Source organism: Brienomyrus brachyistius, chromosome 18 (genome assembly GCF_023856365.1).
Source record: "Brienomyrus brachyistius isolate T26 chromosome 18, BBRACH_0.4, whole genome shotgun sequence".
Classification (NCBI taxonomy): Eukaryota; Metazoa; Chordata; class Actinopteri; order Osteoglossiformes; family Mormyridae; genus Brienomyrus; species Brienomyrus brachyistius.
In genome coordinates, this window is record NC_064550.1 from 18,939,963 (window position 1) to 18,958,374 (window position 18,412).

The 18,412-nt window shown below is 43.7% G+C and overlaps 1 long non-coding RNA gene across 1 annotated transcript in view; it reads left to right on the forward strand.

Moving 5' to 3' along the window:
- The window catches only part of LOC125712492 (uncharacterized), a 29,421-nt gene extending 11,273 nt beyond the window's left edge, over positions 1–18,148 (forward strand). The window contains exons 2-3 of the long non-coding RNA XR_007383326.1: positions 3,149–3,222; positions 18,031–18,148. This is a non-coding gene — a long non-coding RNA (uncharacterized LOC125712492). The remainder of the gene's footprint in view (positions 1–3,148; positions 3,223–18,030) is intronic.
- The last annotated feature ends 264 nt before the right edge of the window (positions 18,149–18,412 follow it).

The window sequence follows — 18,412 nt, forward strand, 5'->3', positions numbered from 1 at the left end:
GTTTCACCTTTTACAGCCTGGAATTACAATGAAACCATGGTTTGAGCTTATGTCTGGGTATCAATATGTAAAATCTCAACCCCCTCTGCCTTTCCAGTCGGACCATCACACGACAGGGTGCTGCATGACCCATGAACACGTGCATGTGGGACGGCGGCGGGGGGGGGGGTGATTCTCACTTGTCCTCTTTGGGAAATTGTAGCAGCAAATCACTTGAGATTTGGTACCCAGCCAATAAGAAGAGGAATGGAAGAATGGGGGGGGGAATCGAAACAGGAATCAGGAGAATGACTCACATGGAGACTGGGAATTTATTGCATCACATTTGGAGGGTGACATTTACATATTTACATGGCCTTGCAGCCTCACACTCTGGGAGCACATTGAAGTAGGCAGAATATGCATGGGGGGGGGTACAAAATGTAGATCTGGAACTCCCCTCCGACTGGGGGCGCTAACAAAGGCTTTGCATGCATAGTTCAAATTTCAACATACATATATACATATATATATATATATATATATATATACATACACAAGTTTGTATTCATATCTTTGTGGGGACTCTTCTTTGACTTATATGGGCAAAACCCAAATCCCAACAACGACGACCTTAACTCCTACCGAGCCCTAACCGTACCCACAAGTAACCAAACAAAATGCAAGACTTTTGACACTTTAAGTTTTTTTGTTTTACAAAACTGAGTTTTCAAAAACTCACACACACATATATATATATATATATATATATATATATATATATATATATATATATATATATATATATATATATGTATGATGTGATGTACATGTATGTATCCCTTTGGTAATATATATCGGTGTGTTTTGCATTAACATATGTATGTTTTTAGGGTACTTTATAAACTGTGGTCCTCGACAGTTTGAATGGCCACACTGCATTCATTTTGACACTAGAGAGCAGTACTGCATTGTGCATTATAAATTACTATTTTGTGGGATCCCTCTATCCAGGGACGTTTTCCTTCTCAGAGCTGTATATTAAGCTTTGAAATCCAGCTGCAGTACTTTCCTTGACAGTAGTTCTCACAGGGCTTTGCTGTATCCTATAATACATCAAAACAACTGAGGCAAAGCTCATAATTATAACATTCCAGAAGAGAAACCCTGGGTTGAAGCGTACAGTCAGTCTGCTGATTAATCTGTTTATTTATCAAACCAGTTTAGGATTTGAGTGACAGACCTGTGGTCTTAGACAACTGAATCTTTACATCAGTGTTTCCCAGTACTTGCCCTTCCAGCAAAAATGTGGACAGTCAGGGAGAGAGTAAAAATGTGGTCTATATGGGGGTCTGTACCCTTTTTTCTGACAGTGTAGCTACAGTGCTGTGAATTCTCTCTGATCCTGTGCTCGGTTTTTGTGACCTGTAGCTGAAGGGTTATGGATTCTCTCTGGTCCTATGCTCTTTTTTGTGACCTGTAGCTAGAGGGCTGTGGATTCTCTCTGGCCATTGTTTGGGCCATGTAGCTATAGGGCTATGGATTCTCTCTGGTCCGATGCTCTTTTTTGTGACCTGTAGCTGTAGGGCTATGGATTCTCTCTGGTCCGATGCTCTTTTTTGTGACCTGTAGCTAGAGGGCTGTGGATTCTCTCTGGTCATTGTTTGGGCCCTGTAGCTATAGGGCTATGGATTCTCTCTGGTCCGATGCTCTTTTTTGTGACCTGTAGCTAGAGGGCTGTGGATTCTCTCTGGTCATTGTTTGGGCCCTGTAGCTATAGGGCTATGGATTCTCTCTGGTCCAATGCTCTTTTTTGTGACCTGTAGCTAGAGGGCTGTGGATTCTATCTGGTCATTGTTTGGGCCCTGTAGCTATAGGGCTATGGATTCTCTCTGGTCCGATGCTCTTTTTTGTGACCTGTAGCTACAGTGATGTGAATTCTCTCTGATCCTGTGCTCGGTTTTTGTGACCTGTAGCTGTAGGGCTATGGATTCTCTCTGGTCCTATGCTCTTTTTTGTGACCTGTAGCTAGAGGACTGTGGATTCTCTCTGGTCATTGTTTGCGCCCTGTAGCTGTAGGGCTATGGATTCTCTCTGGTCCGATGCTCTTTTTTGTGACCTGTAGCTGCAGGACTGTTCCTGTGGACTGTCTGGGAGGAAGTAAAAATGTGGACTATCTGGGGGTCCAAGGTCCAAGTTGGGAAACACTGCTTTACAGGAATTGGACACTGAAGTTATTTTTCCACAGTGCTTGCCATTTTACTCTCATAGGGATAAACCACTGGTTCCACAGCACCCTGTGATGTTTAAAGAAGTAGTTTTAATACCCAGAATCCAGGTACAAAGATGCCTTGGATTTTGCACTTTGCAGTTATTTGTGTTTTTATGCAGATGATACTTTGGATTTTATGTAACCACAGCAGATTAGAGGAGTTTTTAGTGGAAGATTTTACTTATTGGCCTGACTTTGAAGTTACAGGGCTGTGGGTTCTCTCTGGTCCTGTGTTCAGTGTCTGTGACCTGTAGTTATACAAGTATGTTTGTATGTTTATTTAACAGACACTTTTGATCAAAGTCATGTACAAGCACAACACCTAGTAGACTGCTGTGGTTTATTTCCATTGTTTTCAGACACTAAAGCGATGTTGATTTTACTTGTAATACATTTATATTTACTATTTATAGTAGCAATAGTAACAAACTGAGGTTTGATCAGTCAGTGAGAATGAGAAACTGGGAACCGACAATCCTTCAGAATTTTTGGATCTCAGGAGCATATTTACACTGACATACTGATAATTTTGACTCTCATGGTTAAAACAATGCTGACTGTTCTTTTCATTTTGGTGGCTTTGATTAATTCATTGGTGGAATTATTTGCTTTTGAGACACCAGTTAATTGTTTTGTGTGAGTTACAGGCTTTTGCAGATAAACCATAGTATGATGCTCTATGCATGAACTGTTTTGAGAAATGCTCTTACAGTCTTGAGAATGTTTAAGTATGTTTCATGAAATGTGAGAAAGCGAACAAGAATGACCGTAATCCACTGGCAACGATGTGTGACAGTAAGTACAAGGTTCCCTCTGGCTTAGCTTATTTGTGTGTTTATGGCTTCCATGATAGAAATGACAGGCATGCTGCTGAACATCCTATGTTTCCTCATGAAGGACGAGTGGAGCTGGCTGTGTCCAGAAGACATCCAGAAGATCGTTAGGCCGCTATTTGGAACCTCCATCGTGAGGTATGGGGCCCACAAGCAAAACTAAACCGCATCCAAAGCTAAAGATTGTCGTTGTCATATGAAACACCTGGGGAATTTGCAAAGTAACATCAGCAGGTTCATCTGTATAGTCGCTAAAAAGATGTTGGTTCTGTTTATAGAACCATGTATATAACCACTGAGAATGGATACAAGTGCTCACACCTTGCGATGTACGACAGAACACTGACTCACTGATTCATATTTATTTAGTAGATCTTTTTGGTGAAAGTGATGCACAAGTGATTACAAGCATAGAGTTGTCAAAGAGCCTCCTACGAATGGCCAGCAGCAAGCAAAAGGAGCATCAGAGCACAGATTATATATTACATGCAGCTACAACCTAATAAGACAACGTTTCAAATCAAGTAAAAGTGCGACACTTATGAATCAGCAGAATCATTAAGAAACGGAGCCTGTAACGCGATACAAAGCCGGATTTTTGCTTAGCCTGGTAACTTCCGATAATGTCAGATATAAACTACCCCAGTTTAAATCGACTTTATCTTTGTTCACTTGTATTGCCTTGACGACCTTAATTCCGACAAGTTATCCTGTACAGTAAATGGAGACGAAATTGCCGAATAATGGCAGGATGGGCAGTGCTATAAAATGTGATGTGGTGTACGCATGCTTGAAGATGCTCTGAGGTAAAATCAAGTAGGTGGTACGGATTGGGTCAGTAACAACGCCAACAGTTTATCTCGAGGTGTTTAGCTTCTCATTTGTTATTTGTCATATCTGCCCTGAACAATTTTTTGTTTGCAAAGCTTTAAAGGCAAACAAAAATGCATTTTAAATGATTTGTTTCAGTGTTCAATGCTATTTAACAGCTCTTTTACTTTGAAAGGTATATGTGCATTAATGCATTATAATTAGGCTAACTTTATAATAGTGTTATAGGGTTATAAAATGAACATAAAAATACAATTAAGTTGTAAATTGCAATTATTTGTATGACAATTAATCGTCAACTAAAATTTCATGATTGTGACATTGCTATATCGCATTAGTTATTCTAAATGGCTACACGCAGAGGTACCTCTAATTGTTATCGATTTAAAGTCAACTTTCTAAAACAGTGAGGCACACTAAGCAAACAAATTTTGCTGCATTATTTTGCTATTAGCTTTAGGCTTCATGAATCTGTAGAATGTCAGATTGCTTATAAAGCTTTTCTGTTTAAGTTCTGTACTTTAGGAAATGAGAAAGAGATAAAGTATCTCAATCAATCAATATGCTGAAAGAGCTTTGCCAGGAAAATAAGTCATTGGATTCTTGAAATGGATGGATGGATGGATGGATGGATGGATGAATTAAGCTTTACAGAATGCCCAATAAAGAGGGTCCCCATGGTGCTCAGGGAAGAACTGGAATAGGGTAATAGGTGGACAAAAAGCAGTAAACACTGAATAGCAGTACGAATCTGACCTGGAACAATGAGAACTGCAAAGAGCTGATTACAGGGCCCTCTGGTGGCTTGCTGTGAATCTCTATGGAAACACTGACAAACACAGATTGAATGCTTCTCAGATTGTAATGAGATGCACATGGAAAAAAAATGACAAACACCATCCCTTTTGACAATATATTGTCCCCCCTCCCCCCCAAATTGTTCTGCCTAATTTCACTTGCATAAAAGTAAATTTACTATATCTGGGCGGACTCCGGTCTGAAACGTAACTCAATCCGGACTGTGCGATCACCCCTCTCCCACCCACCTGGCAAATTTTAACATGGAGGATTCCCCCCCTCCTCAGAATGATTTGACCCCCGCCATCCCCTTTGAAATATTTTCAACAACCGCTGCCTATAGGAACAGCCCAATGTAATTCCTCGGAAAGACCATCAGGCCCTTAAAATAATCTTGAGTCATCTGCATTCGAAAGAGTGGAGGCTTATTTTTTTGACAGGAACCTATAACATTGTCCTGTGTTTACGACTCCTTGGTGAAAATGCAGCACAATCGGGTTCCCTTTTCCCTCTGGCTCCGTGAGACGGCGACGGGATCTCGGAGCTCGGAAAGCTCGGCCTTCCCAGCTGTGCTCTCCTGGGCCAGGAGGAGGCTGTGGTCAGCAAGCGACGTGGACGGCAGAGCAGCCGCACCGGTGCCGTCAGACACGCGTCCTGTGTCGCACGCCTGTCCCCACTCATCAGCAGCTCTGCTTATTGGCACTGACAAGGGGCAACGGTCCCACTTTTGGGGGGGGGGGGGGGGATGACACTCTCACTTGCAAAGCCCAAAAACCTGGGAATGTACGCACTAGCATGAAATTGGCCACAGAGGAGCACTTCACTATAAGGCTGAGGGATGTACTGAGGGGAAGGTGGATACACACCTTCATCTTCCATCCATCCATCCATCCATCTATCTATCTATCTATTATTTCTTTCGTTCATTCTTTCTTTCAAGATGCACCCATATGAAGGTTAATCTCAGTCAAAGGTTGGAATTATTGCTATTTTTCAACGAGAGCTCAAATTACTTCTCCGCTTTCCCTCGTGCTCTTTCTGCTGTTCCTGGACCAATCATGGTCTCCCTTCCCTTGATTTTTCATGGTCACTAACCCGTAATTGGATCTAAATTCTGCATTATGACTCTTTTTTAATGAAGGAGAATTTCTGGTATAACTGTTATTCTTTTGATGCTTCAAGGTTGTCACTGTGTCTGAAAGGGAGGAATCGGGCACTGGTGCGTTGCCACCGGCAGAGAGGATGTGGTCCTTACAAATTCCAGACCGCTGTTGTCAGGGTGATGGGACTGTTGTGCAGATGTCTCTTTCCCAAGGGGTCATCTCTTGTTCATGGGTTTTACATCATCTGTGTTTTATAATCCAGCAACACAACAGAGGCAAAGCTGGTACATATAAACTGAGAGCCCCTCCCACAGAGTGAGTGCTTCAACCTTAGTACCATCTGTGGCCCCATGTGGGGAATCGTGGACATCATGGATGGTTCACCATGAATGTTTCCTGCAATCTCCATACAGGGCTTGTTATGCGAATGCAAAGGGGTTTGCATGATGTAATTTTACATTTCATTATATCCGGTTCACGGAATGTTCATTCATTTAGATACCTAGTTGCAATTAACTTCAAACCACATATTTTGCAATGTATTAAAAATAATGCAGAATGTACTACATTACTTCTATTATATCAGAATAATTCTTTCTTTACATAATTAAATGGTTTCCTTTGTGTTCAATATTTTGACACAATGAGAAGCCCTTGAACATTTCTGTAATACGTCATACTCTGGCCAATCGCCACGTCCTTTAGCTACTAACGATTCACTGGAATGGAGTGTAATGCTGGTGCCCCTAAGTGCGGAACTCAGTGTGTCCAAACCCAGCCTAATTTTTATCTTCACAGTTTGTAAATAAGCTCTGCTCCCGTTATAGTAAGAATGTCCTGGGCGGCATTAAGCAGCGAGAGCATCAAGTACCTCGTGTGCCGCGTAAACGTTAAAAATACCATGTTTCCCCTTAAGGTGTGTGCTACTCGGTGCTCTGGACTCTGTCCTGAAACCCCAGACACACTTGAGACATGGCCAAAGGGAACCTGATCTGGGTTCTGGCACTCCTGGGACTCAAATGGAGGTGTTCAACCTGGCTGAAGTACAATATGATGGTCAGAAGCAGGACCTTTTGTTCCAAAGTGGCCTGCTTGCGTCAGTCTCGGTGGCCAAAGCTGATGCGTTTTCTTCAGGCATCTTGGCAGGCATGCCGTTTGTCTCGTTTATGAGGACCAAGCAAAGTCGAACCCCACGTTACAAAATCTGTATGTTTTTCTAATGATGGAGCTGTCCTTGCACGTGGTTTTAATCATCTGTGTAATCTGGTTTTATAGTCAGACTTTTAAAAATCTTCTGCATTGTCCATCAGTCAAAACTCATGTGCGTTTGCTTAGTCCAACAAGAACTATGACAGAAGTCAAGAGCGTGAGTGCCTGGACGCCAAGGTTTTAAAAAGCATTTTGATATTCTGACAGTAAAGTCAGTCGCTCACACAGTACACTGCGTTCCTCATCCCGCTTTTGCCCGCAGCTGCAATCAGAGTCTTGCCAGGAGTTTTAAGATGTCACTGGAGAGCGAGATCTGGTGCCGTATTCTGGTCCCAAACAGGTGGTTCTGTCCATCCAGAATGAGTTATTGTGGAAACGCAGACCTGGAAATCATACTCCAGGTGCGTTTTATCGGTCAGGCTGAGCAAAGGTGACTCCGCGTGATGCTGTTGTTCTGGAAGTAGCACACCCAACTCCCAGGTTTCAACGACCTTTTTTGGTGCTCATCTGTGACTTGGCCCATGTCGTTCCTGTCACTCAGAGGGCTTATTCTTTATTTTTATTTGTCCATCCCACGCTTTCAGAAGCGAGTTGGTGGCCCCTGATGACAGTTTGATGAAGATCTGAGAAGGCTGATCATTTTCAATCTGTCAACAATAGCTTCCATCCCCTCGTCCCCAAGTTAGGCACCTGAACCAGCCTTCAGCCCTCACACCTGTCGTGCCAGGACCTCACCGGCTGAAAGCAGGTTGTTCGTTTCAGCAAGAGCAAGTTTGCTTTCCCCTACGTCAACTCTAGAACTTGCCAAGTGGCTTAACGATGGCCAGTCTGCATCCAGTCAGCATGTCCTCTGGAGTTTTGATGTGATGATGGCCATGACAGCTCTACCCTTTCACCGTGATTAAATTTGGCGGCTTTTCGAAATACTCAAAGTTCTTATAAGGAGGACTCATCATGGTTTATCATGGGTCTTGCTTCATGGAGGAGTTATTTTGGGCCTGATATTTCTTCAATTGACATTGATTATCCAGGGTCATTTGCATAGGTTTTAATTTAAACTTTGTTCATTTATGTAATCTGAAACAATTTCAATTTAAAGATTCTAGAAAGGTCTACCAAGGGTCAGCTTCTGCAGCTAAGCAATGCCCACTTCCCTCTCCTATAAACTTCTTTAGCTTAAAGCATCAGATGACTGTGTTAATGTAAGGGATTCACCTGTAGCCTTGCCCTTTTCCCAACTACTGTAAAATCTAAAGTTCTAAATGGGGAACTCAGTATGTGGGTTTCCTAGCCCTTCTCACATACCTTCCTGCTGAGGCCCTCATTGTTGAATCAGACCCAGCCAACAGCATGTTTAAAAAAACCATCACCTTGTAGGAGTCATAATGACTCTGGTAGTTGAAAGATCTGCCTTATAGAATGGCGGTTTCTGCCTGCTCTTTATGATTACAGAGTCAGAAGGTTGGTTTATGCCTCTGAGTCTTCGTAATACTTCATCAGTCTATTAGAATAATAACATTAGTGGTTCCCTGGAAGCGTGAACCTGTTCAAATAGACTTTGTCAGAAGTGGGAAGCTCAGGTTCAGAAAGCAAAAATCCAGACCAAGACTGGCTGAGTACTCTGCAGGTATGACTGTTTAAACTCAGATAGTCGGCTGAAACAAAATCTCGTTTTGGATTTGTGCTTTCTGAACCTGAACTTCCCATGTCCGGACTTTGTGTGTTTAAGTCCTGTTTCCTATAAAAAAAAAGCTTAATGAAGGCATGTGTCACGGGACGGCGATCGCCTGGTGAGCGGGCGGAGAGGCGAGCAAGCGGAAGCAGGCACACAGGCAAGGTTCGGGAAAACAGGATTTACCAGGAACAGGCACGGACAAACGCTGGGTAACATCAATGACAGACACTGGATTAGTACACAACAGGAACTTAAATACAGGAAACAAGGCAGCAGGAAACAAGACATGACTGGGCACAATCAGGGAATCACACGTGGGTAATTAGAGGGCGTGGCACACACGAGGAACGGACGGAGCGGGCGTCACAGCATTAGCACAAGGTTCTTTGTTTCTTTGCAATAAAATAAAATCTTTCTTTTCTTGTATATGAAGTATTGGATATCAATCCTTTTGTAGACATTATGCAATGCTAAGGGGAAGAGTTCCTTTACCTCATCTTATAATCATAAAGATCCATTGTGATTCACCTTTACAGAAACGTGTGGATGCTCACTAGTCAAAGCTTGAGGTAGACAAGGATCATGCCACGGCATTCCCTGGCATTGAAGGTAGTTGTAAGCTAAGTTGCCACATGGCGGTCAGTGTCACATGGGTGATTTTATTGGGAAGATAGATCCTTCTACTCTGGCTTTCAGGAGACCTGCTTGCACATTGTTTACATGGCAACGTGACTCCTCTGTGGGTCGACAAGTTTAAGACATAGGTATGCAGTATATACCATTCAAGAGTAAAACAGGATCACGACAACTGCATTCTTTTAGATTTGTGTGGCGTTTTTTTTTTATTATTATTATTTGCATCAGCAGTGTCCCTAATAGTGAATTTTGTGGCTGCAGTGTAGTATTTCTTTCCTCTGAATTCCATGGCATTTGACATACCACTGTGGGAAAAAGGTACAGTTTGCTGGTGGCTGTGTTGCTGTAAGTCCCCACCAGTTAGTTCCAGTGAATAGTATGGGCAAAGAGGATTGCATTTACTGGCCCACATTCCACGTGTGTGTATCTGTGTGTGTGTCTGTGTGTGTGTGTGTGTGTGTGTGTGTGTGTGTGTGTGTGACTTTGACCCCCCCCCCCCCAGGCTGGCTTAAAGTGCAGTTGTGAGCTAAGCTGCGAGGACGCAAACAGGGCAGCCCAAAGTCAGTTCACACATTACCCACACATTCTCAGACGCGGATCAAGATGGCTATATCAAGCGCTGTACAGCCTGACATGGCATCGGTCGGGGCTTATGCTAATGTGTGCATGACTGCCCGACTCGTGCCAGCTCCCCTGAGGAGGAACACCAAACGTATGATGTCAAAATACTGCGCCACATGGTCGGCCCGCAAGGTTATTGTTAGATACCTTAGAAGCTTCCCTAATAGCAACACAATCTGCGGAGTAATTTTAGTACGAAATGTGACAACGGTGCTTGCATGTCATAACCTATGAGGTCACCAGTTAATATTCTGTTCCTATGCCTTTCTGCTTATAGCCTTTCTATCGTCCCATTGAGAGTTTGCACATGTGTTGAACATGAATTCAACGTCTTTACTGTCCTTCGATTAAACAGCATATTTTATCCACAAAAGCCCTCAATGATAATTCCTGCGATTATCATGGTTTCACCGGAGGGCACCACACTTCCTCACCATAAATGGTAGCGTTCATCTGAAAGTATGAAGACAGCAAAGTGCCAGCGAAGAATCGTACTTAGTTGTCTTCAGAGCTGCCCGATGATATATTCTGCATACAATGATCTAATGCTTGTTCCTCGAGCGGATTCCTGAACCAAGGCCAAATGTTTCATCATTTTGGTATTTTTCATGACCCACGTTTTCAGAGAATCCTGGAGTTCCTTTTGGTGCTGTCGAGGTGGAGAGGGTCAGTTTACAGTTCCGCGTCTGGGGGAGCAATACAGACCCGGCAGGTGTCTTATCTCTAGAACTGAGAACATCAGCTCAGATGGTGGGATGCAGGTCCGGCCCAAGGACGTCACAAACCAGGCACATGCAGAGGTCTCAGATGAATGGATGGTGCTACCAAAAATATAGCCTTCCCTCCCTTTGTTTCAGGTCCCGTTGACACACCATCTACCCATATAATCTTCAGCGCAGCAGATTCTGGATCTGTGCTTGTGTCCGGAGAGTCGATGGGTTCGATTCCTGTGGGCGAGTAACTGAGTAATTTCACGACTGGGCCCTTGCGCAAGGCTCTTAACCCTAAATGCTTGGGGCTCCTACAGACTGGCTGTGCGTGTGTGCACCGGTGTCTGGGCCACTCAAGAGGGGTTGTAGAAAAACCAAAGGATTCATGTACCTGTACTTGTATGAAATAATCTATCATTGGTCCAGTAAACTGCCCCTGTGCTGCTCCTAATGCTATATGGCAGTTTATTTATTTTTTTGTTGAGCTTCCACCCTTCAGCTTCTTGCATTAAAGGGTTGTGCTTTGGTTAACTTCCATAGGAAATCAAAAGGTGTGTTTACTGCTAGTATTAATTGGAGGCCATCTGTAAGAACAGCACCAGAGGTCACTTAGAATGGTCATTAAATGCAGTTCTAAGACTGCAGCACGTACCCCTGACAGTGGATGGTGGGTTGATCCCTCGTGAAGCGTCTTATAAGGTGCTTGAGTGGCCTGTAAAGCTACGTCTTAGAACACAGTGTTCTAAGATCTGAGATTTGTCATACTGTCATACGTTGATTGTAAACAAGTCCTGGAATACAAATGACATCATTCTGAAACCTGGGCACTGGGATGGAGGACAAAAGCAGAAGGTCTTAGCAGCTGGATGCTGCGTTAGAGGACCATGAACTTGGAATTTTTTTTGCTAATGGATGTGTTATTTAAGCCCCCCACCCCGTCACCTAAAATGCATTGTTTGGTGTTCTTCAACCTGGGCTGCAAAGCATTACTACTCCAACTGCAATTCTATCCGTCCGCCAAGTGAGCTATATAGTCTGAGGCTTGGTAGGAACCAGTTTTTCAAAGGACGAAGCTTTCATCACTTTCGTGAACAAACGGCGAGATTGAGGTATTCAGCACTCAGGGACACGAGACACCCTGCTCATAGCTGAAAGAATACTGTCCAGCGGGGGGGTGGGGGGTGGGGGGGGGGGGATGCTGCGACAGCTGCTGTGCACCTCACACAGGCCAAAAGCATCGAGGGCCTTTCGATAAGCTCTAGCAGGGATGCTTTTTGTTAGTGTCCCTCCTTTTCTATTGCTGCTTCCTCCCTCTTTCTTTTTGTCTGTATATTCGCCGCCGTCATCCCTGCTTTCATGAAATAATGCTTCTCTCCTCGTGCCCAAGCGGACTATAGTTCGCGCTCAGGGAGATTTGTACTGGCCCCATGTCGTTGGAATGGATGGATGGATGATATACTTTACTGATTCCAGGGGTAAATTCCTTTGCCCAAGAAAGCAAGGAAAATAAAGTGTGTAGATAGTGCTTCTTTGCACATTGTAGTGGAAATGAGCAATAACTCAGGATGTAAGTGCAACCAGGCATCAGCTGTGACACATGGACCAGACACATATTATTCCTTTTAAGTAAAAACATAGCGGACAGAGTCTCTTTGCTTGTGACTGGAAAATCGCCGGACCGAGTCATGGTAGAACAGTCACGCGTCCATGGGCGCTTGATTAAGGCCCATAAGCCCCAGCTCCAGGGGCACTGCACACTGGTTGTCCATGCACTGCACACTGGCTGTCCATGCACTGCACACTGGCTGTCCATGCACTGCACACTTGAGCCCCAGGCTGCCCCATAAGCATAACCCTAATCCTGAGCTTGAACGCTCCTCCACGTCCCTAACTATGATACGAAGATATTTGATCTGTGGTAACTTTTTTTTGTTTGTTGGTTAACAACTATGTTTTCTGCATGTTACCCTTTTGAATATATGCACCGTCGCCACTCATACGCGTCCTTCTATGTGCAGTAGAGTGCCGGAGGTTGATGTTAATGTGATACAGTGAAATGTTAGTAGATGACTGGCTCAGTTGTAGAATCTGCATCCAGGCTGCAGGGCTCCTCTGGTGGGGCACCGCTAGTGCTGTAGTATGATAAATTAAAATGAAATATAATTAAAAGACAAAGATTAAAATTCTGTAGAAATCGCTGCCTCTATGAATTTATGAGAAGTGTGTAGTTAGGTGGTCACTCCTGGAACCAGAAGACTCATCAGGTTTCTGTGCAGAATGTCAGGGATGCAAAGCATCTCTTCACCCTCATCCTTTGGAAGATCTCCAGGCCAAATGGAAAACAGATTGAAAGAGGCAAACCTAAGATGCCAGTGATTTTGTTTTTGTTTTCCACTGACCACAGCGACATGTTTACCAGTTTCTGCTTCGCGGTTCACTTCCTCGGCAACGGACTCGGAAGGACACGAGGCCAAACGAGAGTGGCACATTAACCCCACGAGGACTTGTCTTGGACCAGTCATATCATTATCTAGCAGACAGCCACGGTGCTTAAACCCAGATGTTGGAATGTCACGAAGTAATGGATTGGACGGCCGTCCTGTTGTGGAATGGAATGTGATGCAAGGGCAAGAAGGAAAACAGTGGAAAGTGAGCATTAGGATTCACACCAGTGGTTCTCTTGTAACTGAACATCGTATGGGATGTAGGAAATCCAAACAACTCGAAGAGCTAATTCAAACAGACAGTCAGCAATGTGAACAGTCTGGGAAACGTGAAGGATAACCTGCTGTAAGGGCTTCTATAAAATATATATTTCTGTGGAATTTCCAACATTGTACAACAACATCTGTAATATGTTATTTTAATGTCCATTGGTTTTGGCGCGCTTTCATTAAAACTGATGAATTATGAATGTTTATAGAAGTTTTAGCATCCTGCGTCAGCCTAGCTTAAAATGTAGAGGTACTACGGTGCATGTAAGTTCTTCAGTACCGGAGAAAGGGATTTTTAAAGATCACGCAGGGATTTTTGCTGCATTGTTGAGTATGTTAAAGCCTACTATCTCATATTTACATTTACGTGTATTTTTTTGGAAGACGCCTTTGTCCAACGTGATGAGAAAGTTAGAGATCAGAGAGCAGGGTTGCTGAATAGCCTATGTCAGTGCTGGTGGTGATGCACATTGGTAGCGCATGGAATGCGTCCGCTTCGTGCAGTATGCCCAGCTGTCATTCCTTCTGGATTACATGTTGGGCCTCCAACTGTGCAGGTGATGGTGGGCGTGGCTCTGCAGAATAGGCCCCTGTGACTGTGATCGAGAGGGTTGCTGGTTTGAATCCCACGTTCAGCATTGTAGTCCATGAGCATGATACCTTTGTCCCAGACCCCCCGCCCCGAAGAATTCCCCTGGTACGCCGTGCAAATCGCTGACCTTGTGCTCAGATTTCCAACTGTGCATGTCTCAAGCAAGATGGGGTATTCCAGTGTACCTGTCCCCCCCCCCCCACATGTACGGATGGCAAATAATATGATCCTGTATGGTAAAAAAAAATAATAATTGTGCCGAGGTAAGTTAGGCCAATTGAAATTTGATTTCATTGCAAGTAACTTTTCAGAAAACATTCTTGAAGTTTGTATGAGCATAGTAAATTTTTTTTACTGTCATTCGCTAATAGACTGCTAAATAAATTATGTCAGTAAGATAAGAAAGATAAGACTTCAAACTGGAAAGAAAAACCAATTAGGATGTAGAACTTCAAAGGAAAATTGGCCCTGGGAATTATATCGTATCTGGTTCTGCGTGTATGTTCTACCCAGGTGTCTGGAAAACATCAGCCTCACAATCCTGGCCTGCTCTTCCCTCCGGTGGTTTACCTGAAGGTGATCTGAGAGCACGTGCGGCCTGGCAGTGTCCTGCTGGCCTGGCCTTGTATGGAGCTCCGGCCCGGGAGAAGGAGCCAGCCCTGGGGAAGCATCTACCAGACATCATGGGCCTCCTCTCGGGTCAATGTGAAACCTGCCACCAGAGTGGAGGATCAGGGCATGAAGTTCATGATGTTCTGACATGAGAGCCTTCGCACAGTCAAAGGGAACCTGGAGATGAAACACGCTGGACTGTGGTATTGACCTTTTCCGGGCCATGAAATCACGAAACACCCAGAACCGCACAAGGATTCCGGGAATTGTTAAAATATTCCGTAAGTCTCTTGATCTGCAGTTAACAACGTGGTGTTGAGGTATTTCTACTCTGTAGTCTCTGTACTAAAGGAATCCTCTGGGTGAGGTTGCCTTCTGCGTTTAATGTATTTTTTTCTGTCCGGCAGTTTTTGAAAAAAATCACAAACCTTTTTTCTCAGGCAGCGTTGACTCTGCTCCTTAAAGTAGGTCAAGCGAGTCGAGGTGCAAGTGGCCCAATTCACTAGTTCCATTTGATACATCATTGGAATGTCCATATTTGTTCCTTTCACTTTATATAATGAAATTAGAGATAGGTGACTGAAGCTCTTCGTTTGCTGGAAAATTAGAACGTAATAAAAATAAACTGATCAGCGATGACAGCAAAAAGCAGGAATTGAGTCGGATGAAATGTTCATTCCAGACTGATATCCATGGGGTGTTTGAAAGGTTTCCATGCGGCAGGTCGTGAACAGACTACTAAGAAAAACCTGCCAGTATCCAGTCTCCTCTTGTGTGTTTCTCTGTGTTCCAGAGCTGAACCTAGACCTGCCTGCTCCTGAGAAGTACAGATTAGCTTTGAAGCCTCTTATAGAAATCTAAAGTCATTTGACGGGGAGCTCCAGAGAACTCACTTCAGAGAAGCTTCCAGACTGAAAATCGTGCATGTTCTTTCTGCTGTAACACGTCAGAGTGTGGGTCACCCCGGGACCACATCAAAAGTTATGTGTTGGTTATGTGTTGCAAACCACACCAATAGTCAAGTTCAATCAATCAATCAATCTTTATTTTTTATAGCATTGCTTTAACCACAGGGTTTACATAGTGCTTTACAGACATTTAAAAGAAAGGAATAAAAATACGCTTACAGGCAAGTAAAATAATGAGTGCAGAAAAACTTAAAAACAGAATCCATCCGTCCATTTTCCAAACCGCTTATCCTACTGGGTCGCGGGGGGTCCGGAGCCTATCCCGGAAGCAATGGGCACGAGGCAGGGAACAACCCAGGATGGGGGGCCAGCCCATCACAGGGCACACTCACACACCATTCACTCACACATGCACTCCTACGGGCAATTTAGCAACTCCAATTAGTCTCAGCATGTTTTTGGACTGTGGGGGGAAACCGGAGTACCCGGAGGAAACCCCATGACGACATGGGGAGAACATGCAAACTCCACACACATGTGACCCAGGCGGAGACTCGAACCCGGGTCCCAGAGGTGTGAGGCGACAGTGCTAACCACTGCACCACCATGCTGCCCCTAAAAACAGAATCAGTTTTTAAAAAAGAAACAAATACATAATATCAAATACATAATAAAAAATACCACCAAAAACACAGAACTTTAACCACCCAGTTGTCGGTAGGGGACTTGAACCCCTCACCCCACAGGGAAGCGGTTAAAGCTCTGAATCGATACAGACACAAGGCCAGACAGGTCAGCAACCTCCTCTGTGGCAGCATCTCTCCTCTTCAATGAAGTTCTGCATGAAGCCTGAACATTTCACATTTTGTAAATAATGACCTTGCTGTCTTGAAGTATTAGTCCCTGTCCGTCGCAAACACAACATGTGGTCTTAATCTTCAAATACACAGGTTCCCTGCCCACGCCTCCTGTCTCAGAACATCTCTGCGATCAGCTTTCAGAGATGTGAGTTTTATATCTTGTACCCTTCCACCCTTACACTGTAGCATAGTTCCAGTGCTTGAGGAACATTGTTTAAATGTTAAGCCTCATGGTGATCTTACCATCTGGGTGCATGCATCCCCCACCTGCTTGGGTTTGTCATTCTAGATTAACTCAGGTGCTACATGTGCATGCACAGGAACTATGAAACAGCATGAAAAATTCTGCTGCAACACAATGAATAATATCAATCATTGTGGATCTGGAAATGCAGTGTCATCTGCTTCTAGCTGTTTTTTACTATGTAAATGTTAATATACAGTACCACACAAAAGTTTGGAGACACCAAGCTGCCCACGAAGGAGAGTGATAGTGTTACATCACATGACCTGGCCACCTGACACTGTAGAAATGGTTATGGAGGAGTTTGACCAGAGAATGAAGGAAAAGCAGCCAATGAGAGCTCAGCATATGTGGGACCTCCTTCAGGACAGCAGGAAAAGCATCTCAGGAGGCCACCTCAGGAACTGGCATAGTGGAGACAGTGGGGTCAGCCAGTGCCTGGGGCAGTTGGGGTTAAGGGCCTTGCTCAAGGGCCCAATGGGGGCATCACTCTACTGACCATGGGAATTGAACCAGCAATCTCCTGAGTCCCAACCTACAGAGCTACCTCCTTCAACAAATAATTTTTTTTGATGGTTTTTTTTATCAGTGCATAGTTCTATATATGTTATGAAATAATTTGTAATTATTTATTATTCTAAAATGTAGCGTACAAATATACCTTTTTATGGGTAGGTGTGTCCAAACTTTTGGATGGTACTGTACTTGAAGAACTAGTACATTTGTTCACTGAAATATGCTGTTTTAGGTTTAGTATATCACGTCTGTTATTTTTCAGATGTAAAACATACCATCCTGTTAGTATGTGTTTTTACACAGTGTCCGTCGTGTTGCTTGTTTAAGCGGGTAATAAATCGGGTCTGTCAAGCGAAAAATCCCTGTAGCGTATATGTGTTCATCCCTTGTATTTGGGGCATATTGACTCTTGTATCAGCTGCAATCAACCCTGTAGGTCACCGAATTACTCAATTCAAGCCGGAAGGGATAATCTTTAAAATTATCTTGCGTTATCTTCTTCAACACAGTGTCATCGCTTAGCTGTTGCACAATTTTGACTCTTCCTGGAAGAAGAGATGATTTTGTCTAAAAGTATATGCATCTGATTAGAACAGCATATGTTTTGTGCAAACGAAAGTTGACTTTAATTCGCTTAGTCACATGAACAATTTGCAGTGCATGTTTTCCGGTATATTGAGCATGATACAAACAAACGAAAATGTACAAATATGAGCAAAACAAATGCAGGACTAAGAACAAGAGATACATTCTCATGAAGAAAAGCTTTCCGAAAACAGATTGTGTTATGACTGTTTGCATCATCTTGTTTGTCTTTGTAAATCGGAGCGGCTCAGACACACTTGGGGGATTTTGGACGGTGAGTGCGATGAATAATGAATGAATAATGACAGGTCTTTTTTACTCCTTTTACCCAGGGGCTGAGTCCTGCACTTCTTTCCATTGGTACAGGGTTATGGTTTTGAACTATGACACTGGTCAGCTATGCCATTTCATACTTCCCAACTTTAATTCTCAAAGGGCACCACAAAGAGGAAGAGAGCCACCCCACCCCACCCCCTTAGTCTGGCAATGGGATCTATCCAGGGTTCAAGCAGGCTGACGGCCAGGCAAACTACTCTTGGAACCAAGAAAGAAACTTTCAAAGAACCGTCTGGTTCTCAGAGGTTTCAGAGTCCCCAGTTCACATTTGCATGTCTTCACATGAACTTTGAGCTGTGATGTATCTAAAAGCAATTTTCTTGGGTGCACTGGCATGATATTGCATTCTCCAGTCCTTCCTTCGTGTTTCATGCTACA